The 21,262-nt window shown below is 42.4% G+C and overlaps 1 protein-coding gene across 4 annotated transcripts in view; it reads left to right on the forward strand.

The window, feature by feature from the left end:
* LOC122557098 (plastin-3-like) overlaps positions 1 to 21,262 on the forward strand; it is a 115,354-nt gene that overhangs the window by 30,850 nt on the left and 63,242 nt on the right. Inside the window, exon 1 of one of the 4 annotated variants that reach the window (XM_043704397.2) lies at positions 14,133 to 14,256. The exons of the other annotated variants lie outside the window; for them this stretch is intronic. The gene's annotated coding sequence lies outside the window, so the exon portion shown is untranslated. Of the gene's footprint in view, positions 1 to 14,132; positions 14,257 to 21,262 lie in introns of those variants that run through there. 4 annotated transcript variants of the gene reach the window in all.

Below are 21,262 nucleotides of genomic sequence, written 5' to 3' on the forward strand. Positions count from 1 at the left end.
TGTGAAATAAGGCAGGGCAGGTAACTGAGGTGTCGGGGGGAGCACTTTGGGGCCAGCGACCATAATTCTATTAGATTTATGGAACGATGGAAAAGGATAGACCAGATCTAAAAGTTGAAGTTCTAAATTGGAGAAAGGCCAAGTTTTACGGTATTAGGCAAGAACTTTGGAAAGCTGATTGGGGGCAGATGTTCGCAGGTAAAGGGACGGCTGGAAACTAGGAGGCTTCAGAAATGAGATAACAAGAATCCAGAGAAAGTATGTTCCTGTTAGGGTGAAAGGGGAAGGCTGGTAGGTATAGGGAATGCTGGATTACTATAGGAATTGAGGGTTTGGTTAAGAAAAAGAAGGAAGCATATGTCAGGTTTAGACAGGATAGATCGAGTGAATCCTTAGAGTATAAAGGAAGGAGTATACTTAAGAGGGAAATCAGGAGGGCAAAAAGGGGCCATGCGATAGCTTTGGCAAATAGAATTAAGGAGAATCCAAAGAGTTTTTACGAATACATTAAGGACAACAGGGTAAATAGGGAGAGAATAGGGCCCCTCAAAGATCAGCAAGGTGGCCTTTGTGTGGAGCTGCAGAAAATGGGGGAGATACTAAATAAATATTTTGCATCAGTATCTACTGTGGAAAAGGATATGGAAGACATAGACTGTGACATCTTGCAAAATGTCCAGATTACAGAGGAGGAAGTGCTGGATATCTTGAAATGCATGAAAGTGGATGAATCCCCAGGACCTATTCAGGTGTACCCTAGAACTCTGTGGGAAGCTAGAAAAGTGATTGCTGGGCCTCTTGCTGAGATATTTATATCATCGATAGTCACAAGTGAGGCGCTGGATGACAGGAGGTTAGCTAACGTGGTGCCACTGTTTAAGAAGGGTGGTAAGGACAAGCCAGGGAACTATAGACCAGTGAGCCTGAGGTCGGTGGTGGGCAAGTTGTTGGAGGGAATCCTGAGAGACAGGATGTACATGTATTTGGAAAGGCAAGGACTGATTCGGGATAGTCACCATGGCTTTGTGTGTGGGAATCATGTCTCACAAACTTGATTGAGTTTTTTGAGGAAGAGGATTGATGAGGGCAGTGTGGTAGATTTGATCTATATGGACTTCAGTAAGGCGTTCGTCAAGGTTAGATCTCATGGAAGACAGGGAGAACTAGCCATTTGAATACAGAACTGGCTCAAAGGTAGAAGACAGAGGGTGGTGGTGAAGGGTTATTTTCAGACTGGAGGCCTGTGACCAGTGGAGTTCCACAAGGATCAGTGCTGGGTCCTCTACTTTTTGTTATTTACATAAATGATTTGGATGCGAGCATAAGAGGTACAGTTAGTAAGTTTGCAGATGACACCAAAATTGGAGGTATAGTGGACAGTGAAGAGGGTTACCTCAGATTACAAGAGGATCTTGACAAGATGGGCCAATGGGCTGAGAAGTGGCAGATAGAGTTTAATTCAGATAAATGAAAAGAGCTGTATTTTGGGAAAGGAAATCTTAGCAGGACGTATGCACTTAATGGTAAGGTCCTAGGGAGTGTTGCTGAACAAAGAGACCTTGAAGTGCAGGTTCATAGGTCCTTGAAAGTGGAGTTGCAGGTAGATAGGATAGTGAAGGCGGCGTTTGGGATGGTTTCCTTTATTGGTCAGAGTATTGAGTACAGGAGTTGGGAGGTCATGTTGCTGCTGTACGGGACATTGTTTAGGCCACTGTTGGAATATTGGGTGCAATTGTGGTCGTCTTCCAATCGGAAAGATGTTGTGAAACTTGAAAGGGTTCAGAAAAGAATTGCAAGGATGTTGCCAGGGTTGGAGGATTTGAGCTACAGGGAGAGGCTGAACAGGCTGGGGCTGTTTTCCCTGGAGCGTCGGACGCTACGGGGTGACCTTATAGAGGTTAACAAAATTATGAGGGGCATGAATAGGGTAAATCGGCAAAGTCTTTTCCCTGTGGTCAGGGAGTCCAGAACTAGAGGGCATAGGTTTAGGGTGAGAGGGGAAAGATATAAAAGAGACCTATGGGGCGACGTTTGCACGCAGAGGGTGGTACGGTTATAGAATGAGCTGCCAGAGGCTGGTACAATTGCAACATTTAAGAGGCATTTGGATGGGTATATGAATAGGAAGGGTTTGGAAGGATATGGGCCGGGTGCTGACAGGTGGGATTGATTGGGTTGGGATATCTGGTCAGCATGGATGGGATGGACCGAAGGGTCTTTTTCCATGCTGTACATCTCTAAGACTCTAAGTTTAGAAGAATGAGAGGTGGTTTCATTGAAGCCTATAAGATTCTTAAGAGGCTTAGCGGGTAAATGCTGAGAGGATGGTTCCAGTTGTGGGAGCGTCTAGGAGCAGAGGGCATAGCCTCAGAATAAAAGGGGTGTCATTATAGGACTGAGATGAGGACGAATATTTCCTGAGGGTTAAGAGTCTTTGGAGCGCCTTGCCCCAGAGAGCTGTGGGAGCAGAGTGATTGTGTATATTTAAGATTGAGATAGATTCTTAATCGGTCAGGGAATCACAAATTGCAGCGAACGGGCAGGAAGGTGGACGTGAGGAATGTCAGATCAACCATGATCCTATTGAATGGCGGAATGGGCTTAAAGGACCTAAGAATCCACTCCTATTCCTATTTCTTATGGATTCATAAGTAAGTTTTATTTCTGGTTTTGACCTTTAACTGACCAGTGCTGCCCCAAGCAACCCACAGATTGTCACCTAAGCTGCTTTGAAAGGTCAGTGAATCAACCTTAATGTTTCAGGATTGATTTGCTGAGTGAATCATCTATAAATTTTATGATCTGAATATATCTTTTAAATTTAATGCTGAAAATTTCTTTGGTAACAGCTCCATTTCTCTATGTATTTAATTTTGAAATGTTCATGTAATGATCCTGCACCTTAGAGGTTTTGTTGTCCTTATTTTGAAGAGAGCTTTAAAGCAGAGGTATGGAGCAGTCTACCAAAACCACTAGTGTGAGCAGCTTATGAGGCCTTGGGTTTTTTTTTACAATGGTTGGAACAATAGAAGCAGCCTGAAAGGGTGTGGTTGAACTCTCTCAAATCCAGGAGTTTTAGTTTCTTCAGCAGTAGTTTTTGCAGGGATCTCGGTGGGGTTGGAAGGCAATGCACCTTTCCTGGCTGCTACATTCTCTTGCTCTCGCTCTGTCTGGATTTTCTCTGCATGTTTCTCATTCTGGGCTGCTGGCATTGCATGTAAGACCATTCTAATTTCTGAATTTTTCTTTTGCTGAGGTATGTTTGAGATGTTATTATATTGGAACAGTTACTGTTTTGTAGTAAAATTAATCCACAATTCTTTTAAATTATCTCGTGTCCCTCTGTCTTTTGTATTTTAGCTATAGTGTTTGAATAAATTGTTTTGCTTAAAGTAGAGTACTTTGACCAATCGAGTTAAATCTAGAACAGAGCACCTCACTCGTAACTTTAAAAGTTACGAAAAAGTTAGGGTCTAAGCTACCTTACGTCGTTTTGAGGGGCTCTGGTCTGGTCCATAATGTCAAGAGTATTTGTCTTTTATTAATACATGGTCGTGCCTCTCATAATGAGGAGCCGGTATTGGACTGGAGTGGACAAAAGTTTAAAAAAAAAAATCTCACAACACCAGTTATAGTCCAACAGGTTCGTTTGGAAGCACTAGCTTTCGTAGCACCACTACTTTGTCATGTAGCTAGTGGGGCAGGATCATAAAACACGGACTTTATAGCACAAAATCATAGAGTCATGCAACTGATACAATATATTGAACAAACCTAGATTGCTTCTCATACAGTAGGTTGCTGTGCTTGGTATGATCCTTCATATGACATCTTACGAGGTGTTCTTGTGGCATTGTGGTAGTGTCCCAGGTGGCCAGGGTTCAAGTCCCACCTATTCCAGATGTATGTGATAACATCTTTGAACAGTTTGATTAGAAGGAATATCTACAAATCTTTAAAGGCAGCAGAAATGGCAGGTGCTACTGTTAGAACGTTATAGTTGTTACCAAATCTGTTGCTGGGGAATCATTATTGGTAATACGAGTAGAACAGCTGTTTAAACATGTAACAGATTCCCAGCAACAAAGGAAGGAGCCTTTGATTAAAATGGGAGAGAGCAGCAATCTTGCTTACAACTGGCTATTTAGTCATGACAGCTGTGAAAGCCGCTCCCAATCTCCACTGATTGGCTGTGCCCCTTTTGTGGGGAGTCTTGGGTTAAGATGAAGTCATAAGTGGAGAATTTTGTGCATTTTTCTTTTCTCCCCAAGTTTCTATCAATGCCTTACACTGTCATGTTATCCTACAATTGCCTCTTTCTTATGTTTTGCACATCCACTGTTTGGCATCATGAGGCAATGGACAGTGACTAGTTTGTCGTAGTCAGTGGTTCGATCTCAGTCACTGTTTAAGTTCTTATTGCCCAGGCCAATAACTCCAACCAAGTAAATCACAAGGAATGCCAGCATTACAAGTGTATAGACAATTGGATCTTAAATATAAAGCGTGTCCATTAGATTTGTCATGGGGGAATTATTAAAGACGCACTGCCCCTGTCCCTGCTCACATCGAATTTGAGAAATGGCCAATTCCAAGAGCTGTTAACTTCTCATTGATTTTTACCAGTGGGGTTTGCACTTGAGATGGCCTGCTGTATAATATAAAAAGCTCTCCAGTGTTTTTGGAGACAAAAGATTTTATTTTTAGAGGCTGGCTTTAAACACCTAGTTCTGGGTGTGTTGGTAGCTCTATTTTTAACTGAATTTATACGTCCCTGATTATGATGATGTGATCTATTTTGCTACTCCAATGCAAGAAGTTAAGGATATTTCTGAGTTGTGTTGGGATGAACAATGCAGTGGGAGAAAGTGAGGACTGCAGGTGCTGGAGATCAGAGTTGTGTGTGTGGTGCTGGAAAAGCACAGCAGGTCAGGCAGCATCCGAGGAGCAGGAGAATAGACGTTTCGGGCATAAAGTCCTTCATTACCAAGTCAAATCCAGTTTCATTACCTTTGATTCCTTTTTTATCATAAATTTGGTGATCACCTTCTGAAGTTATGTCTGAAAGAGTGAATTAACCCCATTGTGTTATGGTGGCTTGAAGAAGTTCAGTTCTTTATTACATTGTGGGAAGTTGGGGAAGGAATCTGGGTTCAGGATTTTGTTGCACTTACCACCACATTTTTGAGCCTTTTCTTCTGGACCTGGGCGGTTTCACATTACTGGCTCTGCTGATGTGCTGACACATTTCGGTGGGATTCATTTCTCAGATCAAAGCAAATGATTTTGATGAGCGATCAATTATGACGTGCACAATTTTGGGCATGTTCAAGTTGGATATTGATCCTAGCGTTTAGGAGTAGTGATGGGGATGATGTATGATTTGGAATTCTTGTGTTGTGAGGAGAGACATGCAAGGTTGAGCTACATTTCTTTGGCTGCAGGTACCAAGGTCTTGAAATTGGGGACAATGTGCACAATTCCAATCTGAGCAGGATTAGGTGGGTGGAAGTTAATATCCGAGCCCAATCTGTTAATGAAACTCATTGTTTAACCACCAGTTAATTGATTCCTATGCTTTGGTGGGCTTTATGCTTTTGAAAATAAACAGACTGAGCCATTGTAAATGAATTAAAATCTGTTTGCTGACACCAATGTACTGCGCACGTGTACTATATTAAGAGGATTATTGAACATGAAAAGAAAAGTTTTGTTTCACGTTTTATTTATAAAATACGGTCAAAAATAAAAGGCTAAAATACTATTATCACGATATGTTCCTTTCCTAAAATTTACTTGGTATTTTGACTAACACACTGCTGATTATTGCAAATGTGCACTGTATTAAACCAATGTTTAACATTTTAAACTACAAGTTGTACTTTGTTTTACACTTTATTTCTGTCACCTGATGTACTCCATCATTAAAATGCTACAATTAATTGGTGTTTGTAAATGTCTGTAACTATATTTGTACGAGATTATGGCCAATCTGCACATCTACTTAGTGTCTGCAAGCACAGCCTTTTGGCTATAGGAACTGGTTCATAAACCTTCCTCTTCTGATGAGTCATGGGAATTGGTTCGCTAACTCTGCTTTCTTCCCATGGATACTGCAAGATCTGCTGAGTTTCTCCAGCAATTCCTGCTTTTTTGTTTGGTTATTAATAAATACAAGGTCTGGTGAGGCATTCATAATCTGTTCTGCTGTTTGCAGCTTTGGGGTGTCCAATATTTTGGAATCTTTCCAAAGTGTGGTGTTACAAATCTCACTGCATCAACAGATGCACTTTGCAGATTCACCATCCTCAGTCGCCACTGTAAGTGGGGACCTCATATCTTCTACCTGCACAATGTCTTCACTACCCAAAGGTGGGTTTAACTCCAGCATCAGCCTGAGATCGTGACCATTTTGCAATGTATACTGGCCAATGCAATATCACACATGTGCTTTCTGTGCCTTGTTTCAAGTCTGAGAAGAACGCTGTTGTGACATGAGACTAAGTAAACCAACAAACTGGTCTGTTTTTTTTAATGTGCAAATGAACAAAACCCAGTTTGCTGGCCATGATTATTCCCTAATATTCATTGAACAGTGAGGCAAACATTTACCTCAGCCACTATCCTAAACAAACTAATTATCCCTGAGCTAACTGATGCTCTGACATGCTTGTATGCGTTTATACTGAGGCCTGCAGTGTCATTGTGTACTGTTCACACAGGTTGGTTGAGGCTATGTTATTTCTTCACGTATTCCAATTAATGTGCCTGTATTGTCACCTCCCTGTGTAATAATGAGGCCCAGTCACCGATGATAGGTGGCAACTTTAAGCTCTTTTATTGTTATTAAAACCAAAGCTGCTGCGGTTTTTAAAAATCCTACATGGTGGTAGTTGAAGCTTTTCAACATTGACTTTGTGCCATGTTTGTATTCCTGTGTATATTCTGATTAGGGAACAGGAACCAAACAGGACTTACTGCAGAGAGTCCAAACTTCGTCTGATCTGATCTGCGACTGTCTAACCTCTGTCTACTAGCACCACACGGTGAATGGATTATATGTACTTGAATCTCTCTGTTAGTGCTTCTGCCTATAATGCAACGTTTCTAAAATCTATCTCTCAAGTGTAATGGAAGAAGGCCATTTGGCCCAACGTGCCTGTACCAGCACAAATCATTATCCTGAGTCTCTGGGTTACTAGACAAGTGACAGTAGCACTACACCATTGTCTCAATAAGGAAGATATTTCTAAGAAATTGAGAGAACAGGCAAAGGTTTTCAGTTAAGTGAACTCTAAAGTTTAGATTGATATTTCTTTTACATTACTGGTTTAAAATTATGACATTACTGAGCATATACATGGATTGCTGTGTGTATAAATTATGTAGTTTTTAGATTGACTCATTTGTTTTAATAACAGTTGCCATTCCAAAATTATACTCGCTTTTCCAAGTTATCGCATGTTAGGACAATGGTTCAGTTGGCATCACTCCCACTTATGGGACAGGAGGTTGTGGCTTTGCACCTCTCTTGATACGTGGCTGGCTAATCCAGACTGGCATTTCATGCAGCACAAACAAAATGCGATACTGTCAGAATTGCTGGCATCAGCTATGTCATCTGCACCCCCTCAGCTGGGCATAAAGAATCTCCCGGTGCCACTCAAAGGAGAGGAAGGGGGGTCCTTTTCTCTGGTGTCCTGGACAAATGTCTCCCTCACCCATCACTTTTAAAGAAAACAAAATGTCTCCTTCCTTACCTCATGGCTTTTGTGGCACACTGCAGATTGGTTGCTGCATTCCCCATTTTTGCAAGAGTGACTAAATGTCCAAGTGTTTTGATGTCTGCACAGAGCTTTGGAATTTCCTGAGGTTGTACAAGACATTATACAAATAGTTTCCTTTGAATTTTTTTTGCAGGATGTTATTCATACAAAGATTTATCAAGGTGTTTCACATTAAGCAGTGGGGTTCAGAACACCCTCCAGACTTATTTTCTGAAACAGTTAAATGCTGCAGGGTAGTACATTCAGATCTGTCAAGGGGAATAAATCCAGACAGGTCAAATTGCTATTTCAGAAACCAGCAAATTGGCAATTTTTTAAATAAAAATGTTCAGCCAAACTCTTTCAAGCAAATTAATGTGTAACACGCACAGTAATCAGATACTCCAGCATTTATGTTTGGTGTCAGCTTTTCTTTAAACCTGTTCAATATTGTTCCACCATGGAAGAGTAAACTGTGCTGTTGACAGTTTTTGTCATCAGAAAGCATTTGTTCAAACATTTGCCGTCCTGTGCTGGCATCATGGGAATTGTTATTGTGTGCTAGAGATCCAGAGCTTTCCATTTGTGAGCCTTTTAATCCTCTGCCCTTCAGAAGTACCGTATCAGACTGATCTTTAACAAAGGGAATTGGAGCAAATTAACTCCATATGTTGAGATAGATGAGTGTTTAGTTCAGCTAGTGCAGTGGAAGTTTAGTTGGGCACTATATCAGGCAGTCACTCCGACAGATTCTGGCACTATCTGAAACCACTTGGAAATGCATCTTGTGTTTGTTTGGATTAAGACTTTGTCCCCAGGTTTTTCGCTCAAGGGGCTCGTTGCAATCAAATCTGATTTATCATGCCTCCACCATTTCCTCTGGCAGCTCATTCCATGCACATACCACCCTCTGTGTGAAAAAGTTGCCCCTTAGGTCCCTTTTATATCTTTCCCCTCTTCCCCTAAACCTATGCCCTCTAGTTCTGGACTCCCTGACCCCAGGGAAAAAACTTTGCCCATTTACCCTATCCATGCCCCTCATAATTTTGTAAACCTCTATAAGGTCACCCCTCAGCCTCCGACGCTCCAGGGAAAACAGCCCCAGCCTGTTTAGCCTCTCCCTGTAGCTCAGATCCTCTAACCCTGGCAACATCCTTGTAAATCGTTTCTGAACCCTTTCAAGTTCCACAACATCCTTCCGATAGGAAGGAGAGCAGAATTGCATGCAATATTCCAACAGTGGCCTGACCAATGTCCTGTACAGCCGCAACATGACCTGACATTGCAGTTGATGTCGAATCCTGTTGCTGCACAGCATGCTCCTGCAAACAGCAATAAGATTCTGTGGAAGGCTCACTGGACCGGAAACATTTAACTCTGATTTCTCGCCACAGAAGCTGCTAGACCTGCTGAACTTTTTCAGCAATTTCTATTTGGAGCAACGAGTAATCAGTTCTTTAGATGCTAGAGGGTTAAAATAGCGACCAAGCCCCCAGGGATAATGCCCCTGCTCCTGTAAAGTAGTTTCTGGATTAGTGGTGCTGGAAGAGCACAGCAATTCAGGCAGCATCCGAGGATAGGCAAAATCGACGTTTACCTCCTGTAAAGTAGTGCCAGGGTCTGTTAATCGGCACTTGAAAGAGCAGAACAGAAGAAGTCTCCAATGGATTTTGCATCTGAAAGACAGCACCTCCGAAGATTCAGAGCTGTGCTGAACGTCTAGCTGGATTCCGAGGTCACGTCAAAAGTGGGACTTGACCCCTCAACCTTCTGCTGTAGAGGTATGGCTTCTCCTAGCAATATCTGGCACTAGTTGGATGAAACTTGTCGAACAGGAGAAAGTGAGGACTGCAGATGCTGGAGACAGAGTCAAAGAGTGTGGAGCTGGAAAAGCACAGCAGGTCAGGCAGCATCCAAGGAGCAAGAGAATCGACATTTCAAGCATATGCCCGTCATCAGGAAGGGCTGAAACATCGATCCTCCTGCTCCTCAGATGCTGCTTGACTGGCTCTGCCTTTCCAGCACCACCCTCTTTGACACTGAGGCAGCTACTTGTATACAATTCAAGTGAGTGTGATGTGTATGTGTGTAATTTTAGTTTTGCTGCTTAGGATAGAGTTTGTCAGGAGTAGACATATCATTTCAGGCACCTAGTGTTGCATCAAGTGCTCCCATGTCAGGCCACATTAAAAACTCCCTTTATTTGGCCCCCAACCTCTGAGTAGTGCCCTTGAATGCTCCGTTGTGTGATTGTTCTATTTTCCTGGTGTGCCATCCTGATATGTTTATATGTAACGTTGCTTATTAGGCATTGATTTATTCTTGGAGAGGTGTCTATGGAACAATGCCACCTACATAATTCCCTGCTGCCAAACTGTCTCAGTACAGTTACAACACTGGCATGTACCTGATAATGTAGAAAATTTCCCAAGTATGTAGACGCGCATGTGCACGCACGTGCTCACATACCCCCACACCCCCCCGTCAGCCAATTACCACTCCATCAGTCTACTCTGGATCATTCGTCAAGTGATGGAAGGTGTTATCAAGCAACACCTGCTCAGGATCACTCTGCTGCTGACCTCATCAGAGCCTTAATTCAAACAGGGACAAAAGAGAGGAGTTCCAAAGGTGAAGTGAGAGTCACAGTTCTTGACATCAAGGTCTTATTCGACTGTGTGTGGCCAAATCAAGGAGCCTGAGCAAAAGTCGAATCAAAAGGTATCGGGTCAAACTCTTTGGTGGTTGGAAGATGGAACCGTAGGAAGATGTTTGTGGTTGTTGGAGGTCATCTCAGCTCCAGTCCATCTCTGCAGGAGCTCCTCGGAGTAATATCTGAGGCTTCATCAATGGCCTTCCCTCCATCATAAGGTCAGAAATAGGAATGTTCCCTGTTGGTGGCACAATGTCCAGCACCATTTGCTGCGACTTCAGATACTGAAGCTGATATGCTCAAATGCAACAAGATGAATACAATATCCAGGCTTGGGCTAACAAGTGATAAGTAACATTCGTGCCACACAAATGCCAGGCAATGACCATCTCTAATAAGTGATAATACAACCTCTTAAGTTTTAATGGTGTTACCATCACTGAATTCCCTGACTATTAAAATCTTGACAGTTACCATTGAACAGAAACTCAACAGAACCCACTACACAAACAGATTGGTGACAAGAGCAAGATCAAAGTTTAGGACTACTGCTGTGAGTAATTCACCTCCTGACTCCCCAAAGCCTGTCCACTATCTACAAGCACAGATCAGGAATGTGATGGAATACATCACACTTGCCTGGATGGATGCAATTCCAACAACACTCAAGAAGCTTGACACAGTTCAGGACAAAGCAGCCCGCTTGAATGGCACCAGATCCACAAACATCCACTGCCAACACTTAATACGCGCTGTGCTACTATCAATATGCAGAAAGTCATGCAAGATCCTTCATCAGCACCTTCCAAATCCATGACTCTTCTATCTAGAAGGACAAGGACACTAAATACATGGGAAACCACCACGTGCAAATTTCCCTCCAAACCATTCACCATCCTGACCTGGAAATATATCACCACTCCTTCGGTGTTACTGGGTCAAAATTCTGACATTCCCTCCCTAACAGCATTGTGGGTCAACCCTTAGCACACGGACTGAAGTAGTTAAAGAAGGCAGCTCACTACAACCACCTCAAGGACAACTAGGGACGTGCAATAAATGCTGGCCCAACCAGTGATGCCCATGTCCTACAAGTGAATAAAAATTCAATAAGCTCTCATTTCTTCTGGTTTGACAACATGAACAGCAACTACTCTTATTCAAAAATGGCCATATGCCAGCTTAATGTACATACAAGGATTTGGTCTTCAAAATTTTTAAGTAGCTGTAAAATTCATTGACCCAACCTGTTGAATGAATAAGGATTGTGGTGCCAGTCTGTGTGTCAGGATAGGTGTGGGCTCAGGTCTGTATTGTATACCATGTTAATATGTACGCTAGATCAAGAGATTTGGTTGCACAGAATCAAGCTGAAGGCAGACAAATCTACTGTAGGACGCTATCGTGGTCTGTGCTAAAAGCTTTAATGTAATATCAAATGTGATTTCAAATACATTAGAAAAAACTAGATAAATATTGACTTTCTCGAGTTCTTTAATGTTTAAGTGGTTTGCATTTAACCACAGGATGAGCTTGCTTGTGGAATTCTGGCTCAGTAAATTATTTTGCTTCCATCACAGGAAACAACTTGCGCCAATTTAATATTTTTAGAGACTTCAGCCTTCGTCTTGCTTTCTGGGCTGGCCTTGTTAAGATGAGTTTAAAAGTCTGCATTATTCAGAGTTGGAGACTCGACTATTTACAAAGCATATAAAAGCAATTAGTATTCTGTAGCTTGGAGCAACATTTAACTGTTATGGCGGGTCTCAAACTACTGCGACTTGGAGGCTAGAGGAGGCAAAAGTGTTCAGCCTATTAGGTGGGATGCTGTGATTTGGGAGTTTAAGCTCTCTCTGCATGAGTTTATTCATCTGCACCTATGTCACGTCAAAGTATATAGAGACTTCATGAGATTCACTTGAAGTCTCAACATCCAAACTGGTGAAGCATGTTTCTCATCTTTTAATACGAAAAATGTTAAAGGCTCTTGTGACCCAGTGGTAGTGTCCATATCTCTGATTCAGAAGGCCTGGGTTCTAGTCCCACTTACTCCAGAGCTGTGTAATAACGTTGCTTGAATGGTTTGAGAAAATATCGACAATGAAATGATCTCGAACACCATTTGACACTGAGCCCCACAAGGTGATGTTAGGGTAGATGACCAAAAGGTTGGTCAAAGCAGTAGACTTTTAAAGAGAATCTTAAAGGAGGATGGAGAGTCTGAAATGAGGGGACAACTGAGGTAGGTAGCTGAAGTCAGAGGTCCCAAGATCATTGGTAAGTCTAGACTTGCCAGTCTTGAAGGTTAGAGATCAAGGCTGGAAGAGGATCAAACCAATTGAGAGACTTGAGACCAAGGGTAGAGGTACTTAATGGCCAAGAGCTGATAAAGGTCATTTAACACTGGGAGGGGAAACTAACTTGGTGCACGTTCAAACGTGGGCAGCAGCATTTTAGTAGACCTGCAGTATGGGGGATAGGAGACAGGAGGTTTGTCAGCAAAGAGGGAAGTTTAAGCAGTGGGTCAGGTGAGGGAGGGGGGCTCTGAGCAGTGTTCTGGGCCTGGAAATAAGGTATGTGGCTGATATGTGGCTAGATTGCCCACCTTGGGATCAGATACCACACCAAGGGAAGAGAGATGAATTTGGTGACTAGAAAATGGAAATTTTGGTGGAGTTTACAGACTAAAGGCTAAGTCTTTTGTGTCTCAAGGTTCTCAGCATGACCGTTTTCATGGACAATCCAATATTAAGCCAGTTTCCATTCCTGGACTTCAACAGGCAGGATTTTGTTCCAGATTACTGTTCTGTGGCACAATGATCATCCCTGATATTTCCCTTGGATTACCATTCTTCACTTGAGTCACATATACCATTCTGTAATAACCAAGCAAGCTACTCACTTCAAGGATGGGCCAATGATGCTGTATCTCATGGAAGAGTAAATACAAAAAGAATTAAACTCTGACCTCTGGGACAAGATTGGGTGGAGAGGTTTGGTTGTAGGAATTCTAGTAAGTTGTTATCCATGTTGGAACTAGAATTTGAGAGATTCCTCAACTCTGACTGGATGTCTTACAGGAAATGTTACAGACATGTAGGATGTTTAATAAGGTTGAGAAAGCAAACCCAAAATGGCACTTTCGTATATTTTGCAGACCGAGGGGGCAAAAAAAAACCTTCAGATCATAGGCAGGAAACTCTTCTTCACAATGGGAGTCAGCACAAGTCATTAGAAAGGTTTTCAGCCTGAATCCTGGCAAACAGTTTGGCTGTGTTGGTGTAATACTGGCGTTAAAAGATGTCAAATGGTCTGAGGGAACCTAATTGTTTTGACTATCTTGTGAAACAAAGAAAGAACATGCAGATGGTAGGCTTGGTTGTCACAGTCACCAGAATTGAATATGCAGCTAACATTCCCCAGTTGGATAACCGATGCCTCGAAAAAGTACATAACAACTATGAAGCTGCTTGCTAGTAAGGAATCCAAATCCCTGAGAAGGGGTTGGGGTAGTGGGATGGGGAGACAATTGGGCTTAAAATCCATTCATTATGTACAGTAAATGTAAAACTGCTTTTTGAAAAAAAAATAAACATAGCTAGCCTAAGCACAAAATTGGAAGAGATCTCATCTTTGAAGCAGTTGTGCAACAAAAAGTGCTTGTTCCTAACATCCTAGGTATGTTGTGGCATGTTATTTAATGTTCTGTGCACAGCAGTTCGGAATGCTGTACAATGAGCCAGTTGGGTGTGGGAGAGTATTCTACCAGCTGTTACTTTAAACAGGAGGCTGCCTTGAGAGAAGTTATTCTGCTGTTTGTTCCACAGAACAGTCTCGGTAAGTTAATGATTTGGTGATGGTTGTGTTTATCAGCGTGTCTGGCTCAGTGAAATGTTTAATAGTTTTTTCTAAGCGTTGAACAACTTGACATTTCGGCTGATCTGTGTCTATTCTTTTCAAAATGTGACATTTGGTCTTGCAGGATAATTGACTTCAGGTTTGATTTGATGCCTCACTCGGTTTGTCCTGGCGTTCAGTAGCGTTCATTGTTATTATTAAACTAGATCTGAAGATTAAACTCTCTCTTTGCTTTTGGTAGGATTTTATTGTATCAAGCAGTAAGTTGCTCTGTGCAGAATTGCGGCATTTCAAAACGGGAAGATGACTTTGATTGTTAAAAGGTGAAGATTGCCGCAGACAGCAGGATTAAGGTGGAGTTTCAGTATTCAAGCTGAAAGCTGTAGCAAGCACCAATCTCACACTATTTCCTTGCCACTGTCTCACCGGTGACTGCACTGGTGTCTTTGAGTAGCTAAGTGATTTGAGACAAGCTTTTAGTGTATTGGTCTATACACTCTGCAGTTTGGGGGAGAATGAGTAGCTGGTTTGAGTTTTGATGAGGTGAATATGAAATGGGGGTCAGGCTGTCAGTTTGCTCGCTGAGCTGGTGGGATTTGTTTTCAGACATTTCATCACCAAATCTCAAAGGAAATGGGATGTTTCACTTGCTTACAGAGTCAGTGGCAGAGGGTTCTTAAGGTGCAGTAGTGCACTGAACCCACGAGTGACCCTGCTCATCTGGATCTATTACAATATTGCACATAGCAATAAAGTAAAAGAAACTGAGGATTTAGGTGCTTTTTTTTAGGAGACACCTTTTGGCTCTTCACCTGGAATTTGCGAGTCTTTGTGTGGAGGTGGAATGGTTGATTGAAGGAAATATTCAAGATTTGACTTGTACTGTCTGCAGCAAACATGTTTGAAATGCAATTCTTCTTCTTGTTGGGAAAAGTGAACCTTGTGTTCCACAGTTGTTCCACCACTAGATTTATTTTAGTGACCAAATTTCCTCATTAGTTAGTCTTTTATTTTCCTCCGCTTTGTTAAAAGGATGTAACTCCTTTATTGAAAGTAATCTTGCTCTTTCGCTTTAGTTGGAGTAAGGTGTGTGTTGATGATCTCACCTGGGAAGTTTGTTTGAATTCAGCCCAAGATTGTAAATGAGATAAATTGCCGAGGAGGTGCAACTTAATCTGCTCAGATTGTTGGTGATAATGACCTTTTTTTTTAAATGTGTGACTGTAATGCATTCTCCCAGTCCTCTTGCTAGTGTAGGTAAAAGGTGTGATCAATCTACTCAGAATGGGGAAAATGAATAGTCTCACATGTATCACGTCAAACACCAGAGGGTGTGCCCACAGTCCTGTCTCACCTGAAAAAGCAACGCGTCCCCTCTGGCAATTGGCCACCTTTCGACTGAATTGTAAATACTTGATCGACTGAATGGAAATGAATCAAAACGTAGAAACAGCTACCAAATGAGGAGTAGGTCCTGAGCAGAAAAGTTGAATGATGAAATTCCTCTTTTTTGGGTCCTGGTATTTTTTTATTATAAATTGATATGTTCCTCCAAAAATACACCACATCTGTCTCTGAAATGGTCAATTTCAAATGGTTATTATCACTGACTCAAAGGAAGCTGCCTGTTATGATTCAGTATTTCAAGCCAAGTATAATCATGAAGGGCTTTTCAACTTTTTCCTTTTAGACCTCTTCGCTCAGAAGGAGTGTGTTCCGTCTCCTGAATATATTTCCTTCATATCAATGCACACTGCCCACCGTCTAAGAGTTTTTCTGTTCTCCATTCTACCGATGATGAAACTATAAAAACTGATGGAATAAACTTATTCCATCTCTGCTTTATGCTGTATCTGGAGCAGATTTTGGGAACTAATCAGAGATAGACATACTTTTTGGTACTTTTTCGAATGTGGTATTACAGAGCTTGATTATTGCTGAAAAGTGCTGAAAATATGTTGCTGGAAAAGCGCAGCTGAAAAGTGGCACATTTTCTCGAAGCTTTTTTGTGTAATTGTTGGTTTTCACTTAAATTTGTATTCTTGCAAAATGTTTTAATGGGTATAGGATGGAAAACTTCTTCAACCTTATTTTAAACAGTAGCTCTATGTATTTACTGTGAATCAGAAACTTGAGAGAGGATGAGTGAAAAAACAAATGATTGATCCTGATAAAAGATCAACCTGAAACATTAACTTGATATTTCTGTCTGGATGTTGCCAAACCTGCTGAGTATTTCCAATATATTTCTCGTTCATGTCAGGTTTCCAGCATCCAGAGTATTTTGCTGCTTTTTAAATACTGTGGGGATATGGGTTCAAATCCACTGCACCCTCTCCACCATGCAGCTCGTGAAATGTAAATTCAATTAACAAAATCTGGATTAAAAACAAGTTTCAGCAACAAGAACCTGAAACTCTGTGATTTATTGCAAAAACCCATGTGACTTGCTGAGCCTTTGGAGAAGAAAATCTGACCTTATTTGATCTGACTCCAGATCCACAGCAATATGGGTGACTCTTAATTGTCACCTGAAATGGCCGAACAAATCATGCAGTTGTATCCAATTCATCGCAGAGTATATTTTGGGTAGAGGAGAAAGACTGAGTTGAAAGGTTTGATGAAATAAAAATTAGAATTGTGGTGGGGCATAGAATTTTTACTTTCTTTATATGTGTAGCCAATTAAAGTTGATGTCAATGGGACTCAGGTGAAACCTTTCTTGGAATCATACGCATCACTAAAAGGCCCTCATGTGGCACAGTGGTAGAGTCCCTGGCCCTGGACTGAGAGGGCTAGATTCAAGTCCCACATGCTCCAGAGGTGTCTAATAATGTCTGTGAGCAGGTTGCTTCAAAAAATAGGTTGAATGTTTTTACAAAAACGTTACCTTACACAAATTGTGGTTGTTAGAGGTCAATCATCTCAGTCCCAGGAGTTCCTCAGGGTAGGCCCAACAATCTTCAGCTGCTCATCAATGAGTTTCCTGCCATGATTAGATCAGAAGTGGAGTACTGAAACAGTTCATGTCCATATGCAGAAAGTCCTGGACAATACCCAGGCTTGGATTGATGAGTGGCAATTAGGAGAAAGCGAGGACTGCAGATGCTGGAGATCAGAGATGAAAAGTGTGGTGCTGGAAAAGCACAGCCGGTCAGGCAGCATCTGAGGAGCAGGAGAGTTGACGTTTGAAGAGCTCATCCTCAGATGCTGCCTGACTGGCTGTGCTTTTCCAGCTCCACACTGATAAGTGGCAAGTCACACAAATGCCAGGTAATGACTCTGTCCAGCACAACAGGGTCTAACCATCTCCCTTTTGACTTTCAGTGGCAATGCAGTTCCTGAATTCCACGGGTATCAATATCCTGGGGATTTTCATTGACCAAAAACTGAACCTGATCAACCTTGGCAATATGCCTACAGGAATAGGTCAGAGGTTAGGGCTTCTGCAGGGAGTAACTAACATCCTGACTGCCCATAATCTGAAGGAATACCGTCAAAACACGGATGAGTGTAGCTCCAAGAAGACTTTAAGCTTGGCACCGTATGGGATAAAGCTGCCCACTTGATTGGCTCGTCATCTAAACGTTCACTCCCTCCATCACCAAAACATCATACATAGCTCTGTGTACTATATAGAAGATGCACTGTAGCAACCTGGCTCCTTCAGCAACAGTTTTCAAACACACGACCTCTGTTACCTCGAAGTACCAAGGCTACAGATGCATGGGAACATCCCATCCTGTCCTTACTGGGAATTATATGCACTGTTGCTGGATCAAATCCTGAAACTCCCTAACAGTGCTGTTAGGCACTCTTCTCCCCCCCCCCCCCCCCCCCCCCCCGATTCATTTCTCAGAGTTGCTGTTCATAAAGTGGATAAAACTCTGTGTACATGCACTGCTGACCTCCAGACTCCCCCTGCTTTAGCTTCGATCGTTGCCACGCTGTCCGTTTGAGACTTTATGCTGTGTGTGTACATAAACTGCATTCCTGACATTGACCTCTGCCCAGCAACAGTTCAAACTTTGTGTGACACAATATAGTAGAGGAATAATGTACTAGGACAGTTACACTGCACTGAAAGAATGTTTTCCTCACTTTGCTCTGCTCTTTTTCTACTCCAGGCAATAACTTTTGCTGTTTGTGTAACTATTGCTACTGGTTACAACTTTTAAAAGTGATCAGTTACCTTTTCTGAGTGGCCATTGTTAATGTCTGATATTAGTTGAGTGGGTATCAGAGCTGACTACAAGCCAGTTAGTTCTGTCTGAGTCACGTGACACTTGTGCATCTGTAGCTGTCTAGAAAGGGAGGGTAGGGGAGGTAAGGTCGATCAGAAACCAGACAGCTGACTAAGTCTCTCCCTTCGTGTCTTTCTATTTCCAGTTCCTGTGCAATGCTGAGACCAAGTTCAACAGTAGATATCAAACCTTGGCAGGAGAAAAGAACTCTGTACCCACATTTTACCCATTTAAGAAGAAGATAACTGAATAAATTGATTATATTTGAACTGATTTAACTGAGAGGCACCTGAGATTTGAATGTAGCTACAAGTGCAGACCTGTTTTAAAAGGAGAGTAGTCAGGACTCATCATGTAGTTTATTCTGTCAGTGCTAGCCTTTATTTTCATACCCTCCTCTTGTGGAATACTGAATGGCCTGGGGTTTGGAAATCACACTCTAAATCGGTCATGTTTCGATAACTTCCTACAGCCCTATAACTCTGTTTGATTTTCCTCCAACTCTGGTTCCTTATGTTTCCCCAGATTCCTGTGTCTCACTCCATTTTCCTGTGCTGTAGCATTGACTCTTCCTCCAGTTGCCATAATCCCAAACTTTGTAATTGCCTGCCTCCGATCCCCAGTCTCTCCATTTTTTCAAGAGTCTCCTTCCAGCCTAATTCTTTAACCGCGTGGCCTAATATTGTTGTCCTTGGCTCAGTAACAGTGTTCGTTTGGTTTCTCTTCGCCTCAAGAACTTTGGATTATTTTGCTATGTTGTTGTCTTATTTGGTGTTGGATAAGCAGCATGTGAACAGTTTTTGAAATTATTTTGTACTTCTCACTGCTGGTCCATTCACCGAACTGCAGTTATTCAGGTCGAATGGACTGTCAGCTCTTTTACCACGCGGTTTTAAAAAAATGTTGCCTTTTGCCAACTACCTTGGAGCAGTTTTACTTATTTGCCAATGGAATTGCTTCTTTCATAGCAAGGAGAGGAGAGACTGGGAATTGGTGCGTGTGGGTGCTTGACTTGTTTGATCTGTTTCCATGCTGTATGATGCTGTAAGATTGTGTATACATTTTGTAGTGCGAGCCTTTTGTCTCACATGTCAAGTGGATTTTCTGAAGAGTTGTAATCGCACACAGATTGACATTCCTGTTCTTTGTTCACAAGATGAAAGTGTTCTGCATCTCTGACAGGAGGTTCTGATCAGGGTGCCTTCAGAAATACACAGCCCATACTTAACGCTGACAAGTTCCTTCTAGTGCAGGGTCATCAGAGGAAGACAAATGACGCCCCCTTTTCCATAGCAGTTAGTTGCCATATTCTGTGATTTTAAGGGCCCAGTATTGCAAGCAGCCATTTTGATAGCTCCTCTAAAAGGCATGATTTGGAGACGGCGGTGTTGGACTGAGGTGTACAAAGTTAAAAATCAAACAACACCAGGTTATAGTCCAACAGGTTTATTTGGAAGCACTAGCTTTCGGAGCGCTGCAACTTCATAAGGTGATTCACCTGATGGACTATAACCTGGTGTTGTGTGATCTTTAACTCCTCTGAAAGGGTAAGTCCATGAGCTATGAGGCTAGGGTGCAGAATGGGTTGTTGGGTCATAGGGGTTGGCAGGGTATGAGGAGGTGAGGAAACAAGGAGGGTGGGGAAGGGTCTAGGAGAGGTGTAGTTGAGGGTTTCATGGGGTAATTTGGTAGATCAGTTTAATAGTCCCTTGGAAATGGACTAGGTATTTAATTGTTTGTTTTTTTTATTCCTGGGTAACTATTTATTAAAATTCAGTGGAACCCTCCCAAATCTCTGATTTGAATAGATATTTTTACAAGCTCTCAGATGTAGGGGAATTTGCACCAATAGGGACTTTAGAGTCCCCATTTGCAACTCCCATCTGATTTTCTGGTCTTTGGAAAGTCTGTGTCATTATTTTTGAACTTTAGAACTGGCCTGGTCCTGGTTTGTTGATCATGGTGAAGGCTGAAACTAATGGCAGAGACATAAACTGCGAATACTGGAATCCAAAATGGACAAGCAGGAGGCTGGAAGAACACAGCAAGCCAGGCAGCATCAGGAGGTTGAGAAGTCAAGATTTCGAGTGTAACCCTTCCTCAGAACTGGGGATGATGGTAGGGGGAGCTGCAGATAAAGGGGAGGCAGGGAGAGGTTCAGGAGAGGGGCGGAATGGTGAGGTAGTGATAGGTGAATACTGGTAGTGGATACAACCTGGTTGGTCAATGGGAGGGATGAGTCCAGGTGGTGGCTGTGAGGAAGGGTCGGTAAGTGGAGTGGAAGGGAGGGTTGGGAAGGGAGATGGGGGATGGGTGGGAAGGTACTTGAAGTTGGAGAACTCAATGTTGAGTCCTCCAGGCTAAAGGCTGCCCAGGCGGAAGATAAGGTAGTATTCCTCCACCTTGTGGTCTGATTCACAGCAGCAACGGAGGAGACAGAGGACAAATATGTCGGGAAGGGGTAGTGAGCGAGAGGCCAGGCTGGCCCTCACAGGCCCGGCTGAGATGCTCAGCGAAATGTGCCCTTCATTTACGTTGGGTCTCACCAATGTAGAGAAAACCTTTTCCGGTTGCAGGGGAAGATATGGATGTGGCAGGTGGAGGTGGAGGAGGATGTTGAGTTTGGTGGACCAGGGAGTGGTGAAGTGAATTGTCCTTGCGCAAGGCAGAGAGGAATGGGTAGGGGAAGATGTCCTGTTTTTTTTGGAATTGGTGGAAGTGTTTCAGGATGATACATTGGA

The sequence above is a fragment of the Chiloscyllium plagiosum genome, unplaced genomic scaffold (assembly GCF_037043375.1).
Source record: "Chiloscyllium plagiosum isolate Xiang-an unplaced genomic scaffold, Cpla_swu_hap1 HiC_scaffold_11, whole genome shotgun sequence".
NCBI lineage: Eukaryota > Metazoa > Chordata > Chondrichthyes > Orectolobiformes > Hemiscylliidae > Chiloscyllium > Chiloscyllium plagiosum.